The sequence below is a fragment of the Amblyomma mixtum genome, chromosome 8, assembly GCF_055824585.1.
Source record: "Amblyomma mixtum isolate Tamu chromosome 8, ASM5582458v1, whole genome shotgun sequence".
Classification (NCBI taxonomy): Eukaryota; Metazoa; Arthropoda; class Arachnida; order Ixodida; family Ixodidae; genus Amblyomma; species Amblyomma mixtum.
In genome coordinates, this window is record NC_143019.1 from 100,951,713 (window position 1) to 100,964,473 (window position 12,761).

The window sequence follows — 12,761 nt, forward strand, 5'->3', positions numbered from 1 at the left end:
CTGGAGCCTGAACGCAGATGGCCTTTAGGTATAGCATCGATCGACAATAGTACTGGAATTTGTGCGTCGATTATTAAGCTCGAAGAAGGGCTGCCTGTAGTCACGCAGAAAACAGCGCAAGATGTATTTTAAGTATTTAATAAACATTCAATGTAGTTATTGAGCTCGAAATCAAAATTGTAAGTTTAGCTCGCTGACAGTTAGTTGAGACCGGCGAAAAAGTTCGATGAGATTCAACTTCTCGGGTATTACCGAATATGACTGCACGTAATTATTGGAGCCTTCGGGGTAGGATGCTATCACAGTATTCTAACATTTTGATAGTGCATAAAGGACGGAAACACGACTCCCGACTCTTGCACCCAATAACATCTGTTGGATGACCTTATCACCCGTCATGCGTAACAGCCAAAGATCATTCGCACCTGAAAGACCATTAATTGATGTGTTAGCATCATCTGGGACAGAACTGCAAACGCTTTTAATCTAAAGACAGCCCCAAAACTTTCACGGACCCTATTAATCGACTCTGACCTTGCCATAGACGCCGAGCAGTAGGAGCTCGGCTCTGAGACTGTCCTCAGATTGAGAACATTCCACTTTTCAGCAAATGAAAAGAACTGAATGCTCTCAATATGAAAGCAAAACTTCTAATATGTGTCGCGGTGGCTGTCTAGGATAGAACCCTTGACATTCGCTGAATAGTTTTAGAACTTTGTTGATCACTTGAGAGCGGTTTGTAAAAGTCTGAAATTGAGAAGAATAAACACGGTAGCAATTCGTAACTTGCCTCGTGGTATTGTTTTTTTTTAATGTAAGATATTGTACGCAGTGAGGGCTCCCGATGAGCCCAGTGTGGAACGAATATTGTGCTCTTTTGTACATTATGCGCTTAAGCTCTGTCTCGTTCTTTGGAGGGCTATTTGTATATTATTGTTAATTAAAAGTTTTTGGAATACACGTATATTCTTTCATTTCCACCGGCAAAGTCTAAACTAAAATTTCGCATTCCCATGTAGTTGCTGTGCGCCAAACACAGCTGTAAACGCAAGAAAGCTCCAAAAATGGCTTACAGAACAATGTTTTGTTGTGCTTCTATATTATCCTACCCTACAGTCTTTTCAAGCTGCTTCTAGCGACTCGACTAAGGAAAATGGGCCATGTATAAAATGCGCATCGAGATTTAATTTCGACGCCTCTTCTGTCAGATGTTCCTTTTCGTGAGGGCCAAAATACTGGTATCTTGGAATTGTGCGACTCCTTCAGTGATAGCGAATGTTTCTGAAAGGAACTTGAGATACTGTAGACATAGGTAAGCCCCATGAGCTCACTTTGATAGGGCTTCTGAATAGAAATGATTCGATGTGGTGGACGATATCAAAATTTCACACGAACTATCTGTATCCTGAAATGTACTCGCTTTATACACTCTGAGGATCGCGTGGCGCGAAATGAAGCCACACAAAGTCAACAAAGAAATTTCAGGGGGATCATCGCTTTACTAAGTTTTTTAACTGAATGCGTAGTTAGATTTATAATTGCAGCCATCGAAATGGGAGAGGTACACATAAGGCGAATTTAAAAGAGCCTTCGCATGTTAGTGTTTCCTCCCTTCCATCCTTTCTTTTTACGTCATTTAAAGGCAATCACTTACTGCGTGTTACTGCTCTAATTGAATATATAACACTGTTGTTCAACCATGAGTACATCACTTGCAGCGGTAAAACAAGGCACGTTTTCGTATGGTTCATGTACTACATCTTCGCAGTGGAAATTCGGTACCCCCGTCCTAACCGATGCAGCAGCCGTCATTAATTAAAACTGGAATTTCAGTCTGCCCTAAAATTTTAGCGGTGGGTTAAGTTTAAATAATATATTTTATTCAAATTTCCAGCTGTGAGACTGACGCTTCCCTATCGCCATGCAGCCCTACATCATTACCTCATTTAGAGTGGGATATGCTTTCCATATTACGCGCATTAGAGTTGATTATGTTCTCCATATTAGGCGAAAAAACAAGAAAAAAGAAAGGAATAGTGAAATCTCGCATTATTCTGGTTCATGCTAACTGCTTGATTCGCGGTTGAAATGCCTCAGGACCTAGACAGCTCTCCTAGAAAAAATAAAGTTAGGCAGTGGTTTAGCTCTGGTTAAGGCTGGATATACAAGCGAAAAGCTGCAGTTACGCTTGGTTTGGAGTCACGGCTGTCGCAGTTCGAGCACAATGCACTAGGAGCACCACGATAACGGTGGAGGCCTTCGGCCGTCCACATGCTGCCTCTACGGAGGCGGAGCAGGAGACGGTAATCGGCGCGGTTAAAATTCAGGGTGGCACTTTGGCTCTCTAAAGGGCTGCAAGGCGAAAGCCTTTCCTGGCGCACAATTTTTTTTTATTTTCATATTTTTTCATTGACTTTTTTCTGTTCTTATTGTTATTGCTCTTATTATATTATTTTTAATAGTTTCTTTTTTCATTTAGTTTTCATTTTCCTTTTGTGCCCCCTCCGCATAGCCATCGGAGTGTTGTACGGGAGTGGTGGTATGAGTTCGAAATTGCGGCCGATTGGTCATTTTGGCCTGTCCCCTGTTTTTGCGGGCTGCCCTCACCAAAAGCATGATGTGGAGGCGGCAGTGGCCGCTTCCCGGGGAACCCTCCAGGTTCTCCCAGGTGGCGTCTCTAGTGTTCCTAACTAGAGATTAGTCAGGTCACATGTGACGGGTAACCGAGTTGCTCACACGTGTGGCACAAGCCGGATACATGAGCAACTTGAGATGGAAGGTGGGGTTGAGCTCCGAGAGTTCGCATCCCTTGGCTTTCTCGAAGTGATAGCCCCAGTGAAGGCCGAGGGCGTTGAAATCCCCCACGATCAACAGGAGTTCCTTGCCAGCCAATTTGGATGCGCGATAGAAAATTTGTTGCACATGTGTAAGGCCCCATACATCCAACGTTCTAGCTGCTGTTGCGCATTTGGAAAAGGACAGCGTCTCTTGAACACCCGCAATAATGCTACCTCCCTTCTTTGAGAGTTTTCTGGTGCCTGGTTTTTCTCCGGAAGCATTCGCCACTTTTTGACGCGCGGACTTCTTCCGCTCCGTAAGAACACCAGTTACCTCGTTAGCATTTCCTATCACTTTTAACTTTTAGAAACTTTGTGCCGCCTTGTAGAGGTCATTAGTGAATAGAGAGTAATTGGAGAATACAAGAAACTGAAAGGCAGAGAGGACATTTCTAGACGTCTTGGAGACAGAGATCAAATATAAAGCACGTAGAAGCGATATTACGAAATAGACAAGCAAGAGCAGCTGTTTAAGGTAGGAAAACAGTGCTGTTCAACATTTGAGAGGTGCTCCAAATTTTCAAGAAGACTTCTGAATGCACTCGCATGAATAATTTAAGTTTAAAACATTCAATTAAGCATCCATCCGAGGAATTGTACCCTCAACTATGTTCACACAGAAGTGCTAGCAAGGCAGCTGCCAGATAATGTAAATGATCGAACTTGTTTTCACGCTAACAGTTTTCGTCCAGTTCACTAGAACAATCTGGCCCAACGTAGAAGCGGCTCCGCATAGATGCTATCAATCAAGATAAATCTGGTCGCGTCTTGCATTCCACAAAAAGTGACAAAACGGCGTGCCGGCAGCTTTGAAGAATGACTAAACAAACACTACAAAGATTCGCGGCACTATATGTGGAGAGGATAGTGCACATTTATTGGATTTTACACTCGAACTCGCATTAACAAGTGAAAAAAGGCTCTGTCTGGAATTTAGTGCGGTTATCGTCTGCTTGTAGTACAGCTTTACGACCACAGTGTTGGCATAGCGCTGACATTAAAGTCTAGAAAAAGAGACTCAGACAAAGAGCAATTTCAAACAAGTTAAGTCACAGGACAAAAATCAAGTTGGTGGAGAACTGAGAGCGAACGCTGCCGTCTAACTACCCGGCATGAAGCTGCGCAATACCAGCCTACTGTCAAGAACCCTTAATGACAAGCCAACCCTGTCCCGTGCCTTGCGTTGCGATGTGCGGCGTGCATTATGAAAGCGACGCTTCTGGTCGATAACACTCACCTGCTCTGTTGCATCAGCGTCTGGCTCACCGAAGTAGGTAAGTGCGGTGGCTAATATTGAGCCATTCTTGCGAAAACACTTCAGCGGGCTCATTAGACAGTGCATTGCAAACAGGTATTGCGCAATCCGAGGTCAGGTGGCGCTACCTGCACGCAACCTCCCTAGCATAACAACTTTCAAGATACACGGAGACGTCAGCGATATCAAGGTTAAAAATAATGCGGAGCATTGTATTTGTTCTACGATTTGAGAAATAAAGTTTTGAAAAATGTTGTCCGCGGCTAAATTCTCTGTGGTAAATTGTACATAGAGGCGACGCTAACACGCCGAAATAACATAAAGAACCATCTAAGCGAGTGCAAATTACAGAAGTAGGCATCGCATAGTAAGTTGTAATTATCTTATCTCGTTTCTTCTGGTAGTTGAGAGGCGAGCAAAATAAGTTTTGAACGGTTAAGTTCATGTACGAAAATTTCTTTCTTGCTCAAAATGGTCGTCAGTGTTTCGGGCAGGTTATCTGAAATATTTACTTGCATTTTTTTAAATTAGGGTAGCCAATGGTGACATCTGAGATTTTTTGTTGTGGTGAGAGGCTCCCAAATAAACTGTTTTTGGTTTTGCAACAGGCTGGTTTTCTTCTTCACCAGCACGTGACCCTCATGTTTACGATTGAAATTCATTGCCACTAGCGCTATGTTTTTCTACATTGTAATGATGCTCAGAAATGTGCATCTTCTTTTCCTCTCCGACGTCTTCTAGGGTCTGAACTAATGAAACCGCCAGTCAAGACGTTTGAGGCTTTGGCTTACCTGCCAACTGATTTTCATTGAATCGCAACCACAGTAGATATAGCGCTTTATTGTACCGTGTAGTTTCAAGCACTTTCGGTTTGGTTTGGTTTGGTTTGGTTTATGGGGTTTAACGTCCCAAAGCGACTAAGGCTATGAGACACGCCGTAGTGGAGGGCTCCGGAAATTTCCACCACCTGGGGTTCTTTAACGTGCACTGACATAGCACGGTACAACGGGCCTCGAATTTCTCCTCCAAAGAAATTCCAGCACTTTCCATTCACCTAATGCCCTTTATTACACCAATACAACATCATATAACTTAGTTCAGTAATTCACTGGCGAGCCCTACGTGTCACTTGTTAATTGTATAAACCTATCTTTGAATAGCCGGCTATGGTCAAGGTACGGTTGTTTTTATTTTGTAATTAGTATCAAGCATTTCATTTTTTTCCTGTCCCTCCAACTAAAGTGCCGTTTCCTTAATATGCCTGCAAAATATTGTATATGACTTAATGAAACCACCTGCCGCTGAAAAGACAAACGCGAGTAAGGTTCTTGATGGTTCGAAGGTAATGTTAGCATACTATTCCTGCTCGCATCGGGTGAGGAAATTTGGGTTGCCCTTTTCATGCTTCAGCATTTGATGGCCCGAACGGAGCTTCTTCATCTGCTGTGAAAGAGCGGTCTGTCTTCAGAATTCGCTTTTTGTCAAATAAGTGATTTTAGTTTGCAGCTCCTGTATATTCGAAACCGTCCAGTAATAAACTCAGCCGTCCAGTAAAAAATTCGTTTACCGAAATGTTCTTAGGAACGTATTCTTGGAGGCACTAGTTCCGAGTGTTGTTCTTAATATATGGTTTGCAGCCTGTATTCATCAGTCCTTTCATGGTCTTGTTGATGTGATTCAACGGCAAGAGGAGCCCAAGTGGGAACTTTAGATTTTATCATTGTTTAGCTCTTCGGAACGGTCCACCCCAATTTACGACAGTGATCCCTTTCGAAATAAGATCCCGTTTACAAAGAGCTGGCTGCGCATAAAAGTAAACACGCGATAATATCCCTTTACCTACTTTTTTTATCCAGCGAGATGAGGGAGAAAAAACACCAATGACGCCATATATTGGCCAAAGGAAGAAAGGTGGGAGAGCCCAAGTCAGACATTGGTTTTCCCTTTGTCATCGAGCAGCACACTCTTACTTTTCAAAAGTCGCTGAAACCGTGGTTTTGCATCATATGTCACCTTTAATGCTTCAAACCAAAAAATTCATTTCCTTCTTGTAAGCGACCAGTAACGCAGTTATTCCTCCAAGCACAGTAGAAAAGCGCTCATCCGTGTGGTTGACAGATGGAAGACGGCAAAGAAAAGGAAGTTTGAAGCTCATCGCGTACTCAAGAAGTATAACCCCGATGTCGAGCACGAATTCCGAAAGATAAATTATTTCTTTTTTTTTACGTCTGGACGAGAAATAATGCGCTGCTGTCATCGGGGAATTCCTTATCATTACATTCCTCAGAACTGCAGAGGGTGCTTTTTCATTTACAATGGCATGGCAGTATTCAGGTCAATTGTTTCCTTTGCTGCCTTCGACGTGGTTAGAGGAAAGATGCAATTGTCTGAAGTGCTGTTTGCTCTGGTTACAAATAGGGACTCATCACCAGCACAACAGCAGGCGGCGTTTGAACGTCTTCTATTCTGGCTTAATTCCTGCATTGTTTCTTTTTGTTGCAGGTAACGCTAAAAAACTAATACACATGACGCGCTTCCCTTCTACTTAAGGTTGACTCAGGCAGATGAATATATTCTAGTTAGAGTAATAACGTCATCGGCGATTTATGCCTAAAATCTCTCCAACAGCGCCGTTCCACGACCCGGAAGTGCGATATATGTGTTGCCAACGCACGTGCGCCTGTATTATAAATATGAAAAGCTTCCACTTGCTCTCTCGCAATTTTATTACTGTTTCGAAGGACACATTTCATGTCGTTTAGAATTGATTTCTGAATATGGTCACGGCAATGCAAAGTCAACTTTGTTGGTAGCACCTAATGTCCCAGAGATTTTAAGTGCTCCCTGAGCCGCTCATACAAACACCCTGAATGCTCGATATAACTGCCGCAGTGCTTGAGGACGTTGGAATATGTGTGTTTCTGGCGTCCTCTGTCACGTACCTTCTGTTATGCCTTAGTATTGTCTTTGTGGATCGATGCTTTGTTCCAAAAGCAAACCCAACTGGACAGGCTCTGAGTTCTCCACTTTTCGTTCCTATTTTAGCGTGATATGCCCTGCTCTTAGGGAAGGGGGGGGGGGGGGTTATAGGTATCATTCATATCTAAACTTTGTCGAGCTACGATCTTAGGAATAACATCATCACAGAAAAAGTCCACTGTACAACCCATATTGGAAAGGCGATAACGTGTGCTCTTGCTCTAAATAACTGGTGGCATGATTGGTTATGATGTGTTCTAGTAATTTTGCTACGGTGCATACTAGGGATACTGGCGTCTAATTGTAACACAATTTTTGCTTGCTGTTTTAGGTGCAGGAATAACTTTCTCTATTTTCCATTCCTTAGCAAGACGACAAGTTGATATGTATTCCTAAGTTTATGTATATAAGTTATAAGTATTTCGCATTAAATTCCAGACACCTATATACAAAAGTGTTAGGAATGTTATCAGAGCCATTTCGTTTTTTTTTCTCTATTGATAGCAGTATCTTGAGCACGCTTGGCTCAGTTATTGTTAACATGGCCAGCGGTCTGAAAATTCAGCGGTTATTCTGTGGCATGTGGCCATCATCAGCTGTGAGCACAGATTCGAAGTTTCTATTTAAGGAATTTGCGAACTGCACATTGCGTCCTCGCGAACTGATAATGCGTTTTTGTTTTTTTGATCCAAGGTAGTTCAGAAATTATAGAGGGGAATGTTTTAAAACTTTAGAAGCGTAACTGGAAAGTAATTTGTTTTAGCTGTATTAATCTTTGCATTCCCATCACTGATGGAAACATGAGCTGGCGTTCTCAAAATCCCTGGATTGCACGTGATGTCATTGATGCGAAACATCAAGTAAAATTGCTAAAGAAGTCGCTACAAATAAAAAATGACTCTAAGGAAAACGTCAGCTCATCATTTCCATCAGTGATGCGAATGCAAAGATTATTACAGCTGAAGAAAATTACTACCCAATGGCGCTTCTAAATTTTTAAAACATTCCCCTATTTAATTTCGGAACTACCTCAGATCCAAAAAACAAAAAAGCATTACCAGTTCACGAGGACGTAATGTGTGGTTCGTATTGGTTTTAGATTGTACAAAGCTTTTGATGCAGTAAGACAAAATGTCCTGGAGGATTTTGTATACGTTATCTAGATATGTACCTGAATAATTAGCGAGTTCTTTAAACAATTCGTAATCCAGAATGGCATAATTCAGTATACTTCACTTATCATTGCTTGCTAGTCTGCGAAGTAGGTTTAGAAATTCTACGAACTGCTGCTGCTTCAATGGGAGTAGTGCATATTGTCACTTCATGGCCTGATATCTCATCTAGGACTGCTCGTCATCATATTTTATTATTCGCAAAATCAGTGCTGAGGAAGACGAGGTCAGAATTGATAGATGCATTACCTTAACCTGCGTGGGCTTGTTGCCAACTTGGAAGAAGTCAAAACTATACATAATATAAAAAAACTTCAGAAGAAAAAGAGCGATAAGACATGATTTGCCAATTTATATCTAGAAGGCTGTGTCACTAAGAAATGGCAGTCTTGCTTTTTGTACATGGTTCCACGTATATTCATACAGTGAGACCATTGCGCATGAATGTGACGAATGGCTCTGGTAAACGCAGCCGACAGTGATAGTGTACGCGTCAAATATCGACTTAAAAAACAATACTGCAGCACCCTCAACTTCTGGTAAGATTGCGAAGAGAATTTTTTTATGCATCAGTACGGTGATACCTCCCCCTCGCTACAACTAGTTTTTGCGCACTACAGTATACTTTGGTAAGGCTAGTTCTTTTTTTAGCTGATATCATTAATACTGCACGTTTCAGTAGTCGCCACGAAGTCAGTCTCGAAGCTGGCAAGAAGAGATGCTAGTCACTCAGGTTTATTGACAATACACGGGGTGTTTACGTTGGCAAAGGTTATTTCCTTTGCGTTGGGGGCTGACGGTTGTACGTTTTTTTTGCGCTCGGAGGGCTGCTTGTCTGTGTCTTTACAGGTACTCGTCAGTTTTTTTCCTCCACCCCCCTGAAACAGTTCACGTTTACGCGTACGCTATAGAAAAGTAGTGCAATCTTTCCCCGGAATCTTTCGTTGCTTCCACAAAAGTCTCCAGGTTTATTGTATGTCGCGTACAGGGGCTGAGAAATCTTCACTGACGGAGTATTCAATATCTTTAAGTTTGCGACATTCTTTTTGCACGAGCGTATTTTCATGATAGTCATGAACATTTAGAATTACAGGCCTGGCTTCCTGAGCTGAAGGTTTTCCCAACCGATATATGCGTTCAGTGCGAACGGGTTCAGTTATAAGTATGTCCTTAGCAATGTTCTCATGAAATATATGTTCTAAGCACTTGTTGTCTTCGTCCAGATCTTCTGTAATACCGTGTACTAAAAGGTTGCACCACCTCGATCTGTATTCCAAGTCCTCCAGTTTTAGTTCATGCGGAAAAAAAATTGTCAGCAGGTTAGAGGCCTTGTCTATGCAGTCCGATATTTTTTAGCCAGCACATCTGTGCTTTTTAATTTCGACTCTATTTATGCTACACGTTCCTCTTTGACGCCTTTTATATCGTCAGAAATTGAATCCAGCCACTTAGAGATGTGAACGAGATCTGGATCTTGAGTTGTCTCAATACCGCCGGCCGGCAGCAGCGATTCCAAAGTGTGCATTTCCAAATCACGCAGTAAAGGACATATCAGTCTTGGCGACGCAGCACAAGAAGAACTAGGTTATTTGAGTGAAGTCATTAGCCATATCGTCTTCATACCTATGCGAGATAAACGAAGGGATTATGTATCCGCATGCCGCTGTTCCTAACGGGCCCAACAATCCTGGTGTTGGTCCGTCCTCGCTTTATGCAGAATTGGTCTGAAAGCGCGATCTGTGCTAATGTGGAGGTCTCATCGATGCACAGCATCGCTGACGGCTGCTGTTGGAAGCAGCCATTGTTGTTGACCCCCATTGTCACAGGCACCAAAGGACACGAAGTGGTACGTCTCCTTCGCTTTTACAGTATGTGACATGTCGCCATGGCTGGCTTGCCACGAAATAATTATGTATCCGCATGCCGCTGTTGCTTTTACAGGAAATGTAGGCATACTTGACTGGAGCGTCCATAAGTAATGAACGGTTCACCCATTCTTCTCAGGACAACAATACATACCATACTCGACTGTCGGCACCATGCTATGGGCCTAAACGTGCTGGGGAGAATAAAACACGAATTCACAATTGTAGCGGTACAGATTATATTAAAGTTTATTCTATAAGGCACGCAGTTAAGATATTGAAACAGACCGATACGCCCAGCCGACAAAACGAGAAATATTAATATGCTTCCTAAAAGTGAACAGCAATCTGTGAACTAGACCAGTATAATTAGTATATACAGTAAAAAACCTCAAGTAAGGAATAAATCTTTCCAAGTGATATGGTTGTTCAGTTTGCGGGGTTTTCGGAAAGGGGGAGTGACAGAAGGGAGGTTTCTGTGCAGCGATGTGTGAAACATCTCTCGCAATGAAGCAATCACAAGAGGCTTTGAGGATAGCGTAGTTAGCAACTACAAACTTCATAATGGCTCAACTCTACACAAAACCAGAACTTCTGGAGTTGGGGATGAGAGGCAAGCTACGGCAGGAATTTCCAAGCTGCACGGATAATACACGCAAAGTCTAAAAAGTCATCCAGTAAAATGCAAAAACTACTTGAGTGTGTTATCAACAGGCAACTTGTCACAGACCAATATTGCACCCTCAACCACCTTTCGAAAGCATCCTCCTCAGACGATAGCCGCAATATTGCTACGGAGGTGCTTGCTCAGACCTCATCTCCCCAATAAGGCCTACTTTGCTCTGGTTGGTTTCCTTCTCAGAGCCTGCGAGGAAAGGAGTCCGCAATCTCGATTGGGCCTGCTTGCGACATCTTGCCTTCCAATTGAAAGGTCACAAAAACCACTAAAGCAATGGAAATAGGCAAAGGCAGAATGAATAGCACAAGTTCCAGGAACTCTTCGGTCTTTCAGCCTGCGACGCAGATTGGCCTCTCAGTAACACCGTTGTAATATGGTATTGGAACATGTCTATCACTTATTAAAAGTTAGGAAAATGGCAAGTCAAGGCTTGTACAGATTAAAGAGAAAAAATTCGTTTCTCTACTAAGCTGCTAGGCTACATTCGAAGTTACAGTCCAATGGGAATATTGAGCAAGAAGCCTCAGCTCTCTGGCGAACAGCAGCAGGTTTCGCAGTTCCTGAAGAGCGTTCGCAAGCATAATATAAATTACCAACATTTTTGTGGTATTTAGATGTCTGCCTTAAGAGAGTAGGCTTACACAAGACCCAATTTTCATTCAAATAAAGCAAATTATCTCATGTTTTTCTCATTTTTCTTAACGTTCCGCCAATTCACATTAGTAATCCTTTTACGGAATGGTCACAGCTTCGTAAACATAAAATCAAATTTTCGTTTGTCATTTATGGCTTCTGCTGAGAAACCGCAGTCAGAGTTCAATGTTTTCCTTTTAGAGTAAACGTCGCCAGACACTTTGGTTACGGCATGCATGCAATCTCTGCACTAAAGCATTTAATATTAGACTTGGTAATTTTTGCAAAGAATAAATGCAGAACGACAGCGGGAAAATGCTGATATATTGGAGATGAAAAAAGCACCGTTGATTTGCCCCAAAAGGCCACAGTGGAGTTAAGACCATATACTTTCCCCGAATCTACTTTCGCACAAGATATTTACCTAACAATAAAACGCATTTCGTCTTAGTGGAGGTGACGGAATAACATCCTGGAGCTGCGCAGCCGTACCCGGCTACCACCGCGCCATCCGAGGCCAACTAGATAGGCGGTTATTCGCTGGCGCCCATTGTCTGCCATGGCTTGCTCCGCCAGCCGACGCTGCCACATTCAGCGGCACGCACGACTACGGCGTGGAGGAGTGGGTGTCCCCCTCCGAACGGGTGCGCGCTCATAACCAATGCGACGACAGCATGAAGCTCACGAATGTGACTTTATACTTGACCGGTGTAGCCAGTATCTCTCTTAAATATCGCGGTGGACACCTAAACCGCGCCGTAAGGGAGGGAAGGAAGGAAGGAAGGAAGGAAGGAAGGAAGGAAGGAAGGAAGGAAGGAAGGAAGGAAGGAAGGAAGGAAGGAAGGAAGGAAGGAAGGTAGGAGTGAAAGAAGAAAGAGAGAAAAGGGTGCCATTGTAGAGGTCTCTGGAATAATTTCGACCGCCTGGGGATCTCTAACGTGCACGGGCATCGCACAGAACACGGGCGCCTTTTGCGTTCGCCTTCATCGAAACGTGGCCGCCGCGGTTGGGTTCGAACCCGGGTACTCCGGCTCGGTAGACGACCGCATTAACCACAGAGCCACCGCAGCGGGTAACGCCACCTGAATGACATGTTTATTCAACCTCTGCCAAAGATACGACGAGCTGCGCCGATAACGCGCCGATAACGGAAACCCTCTGTGCAACTGCAGTATTGTCGCAACGATAGCGGAGAGCTCGATCCTGCTCCTGAAAACGCAGTTTGTCCGTGAGGAGGCTGCCCAGAAGCTGTCGCTTCTTCCCGCTGTCCCGAGCCCATCTAATCTATCTCTGACGACACAGCACGTGATCTGGCAGCAAGTCTCCGAAGCAGGGCCATCG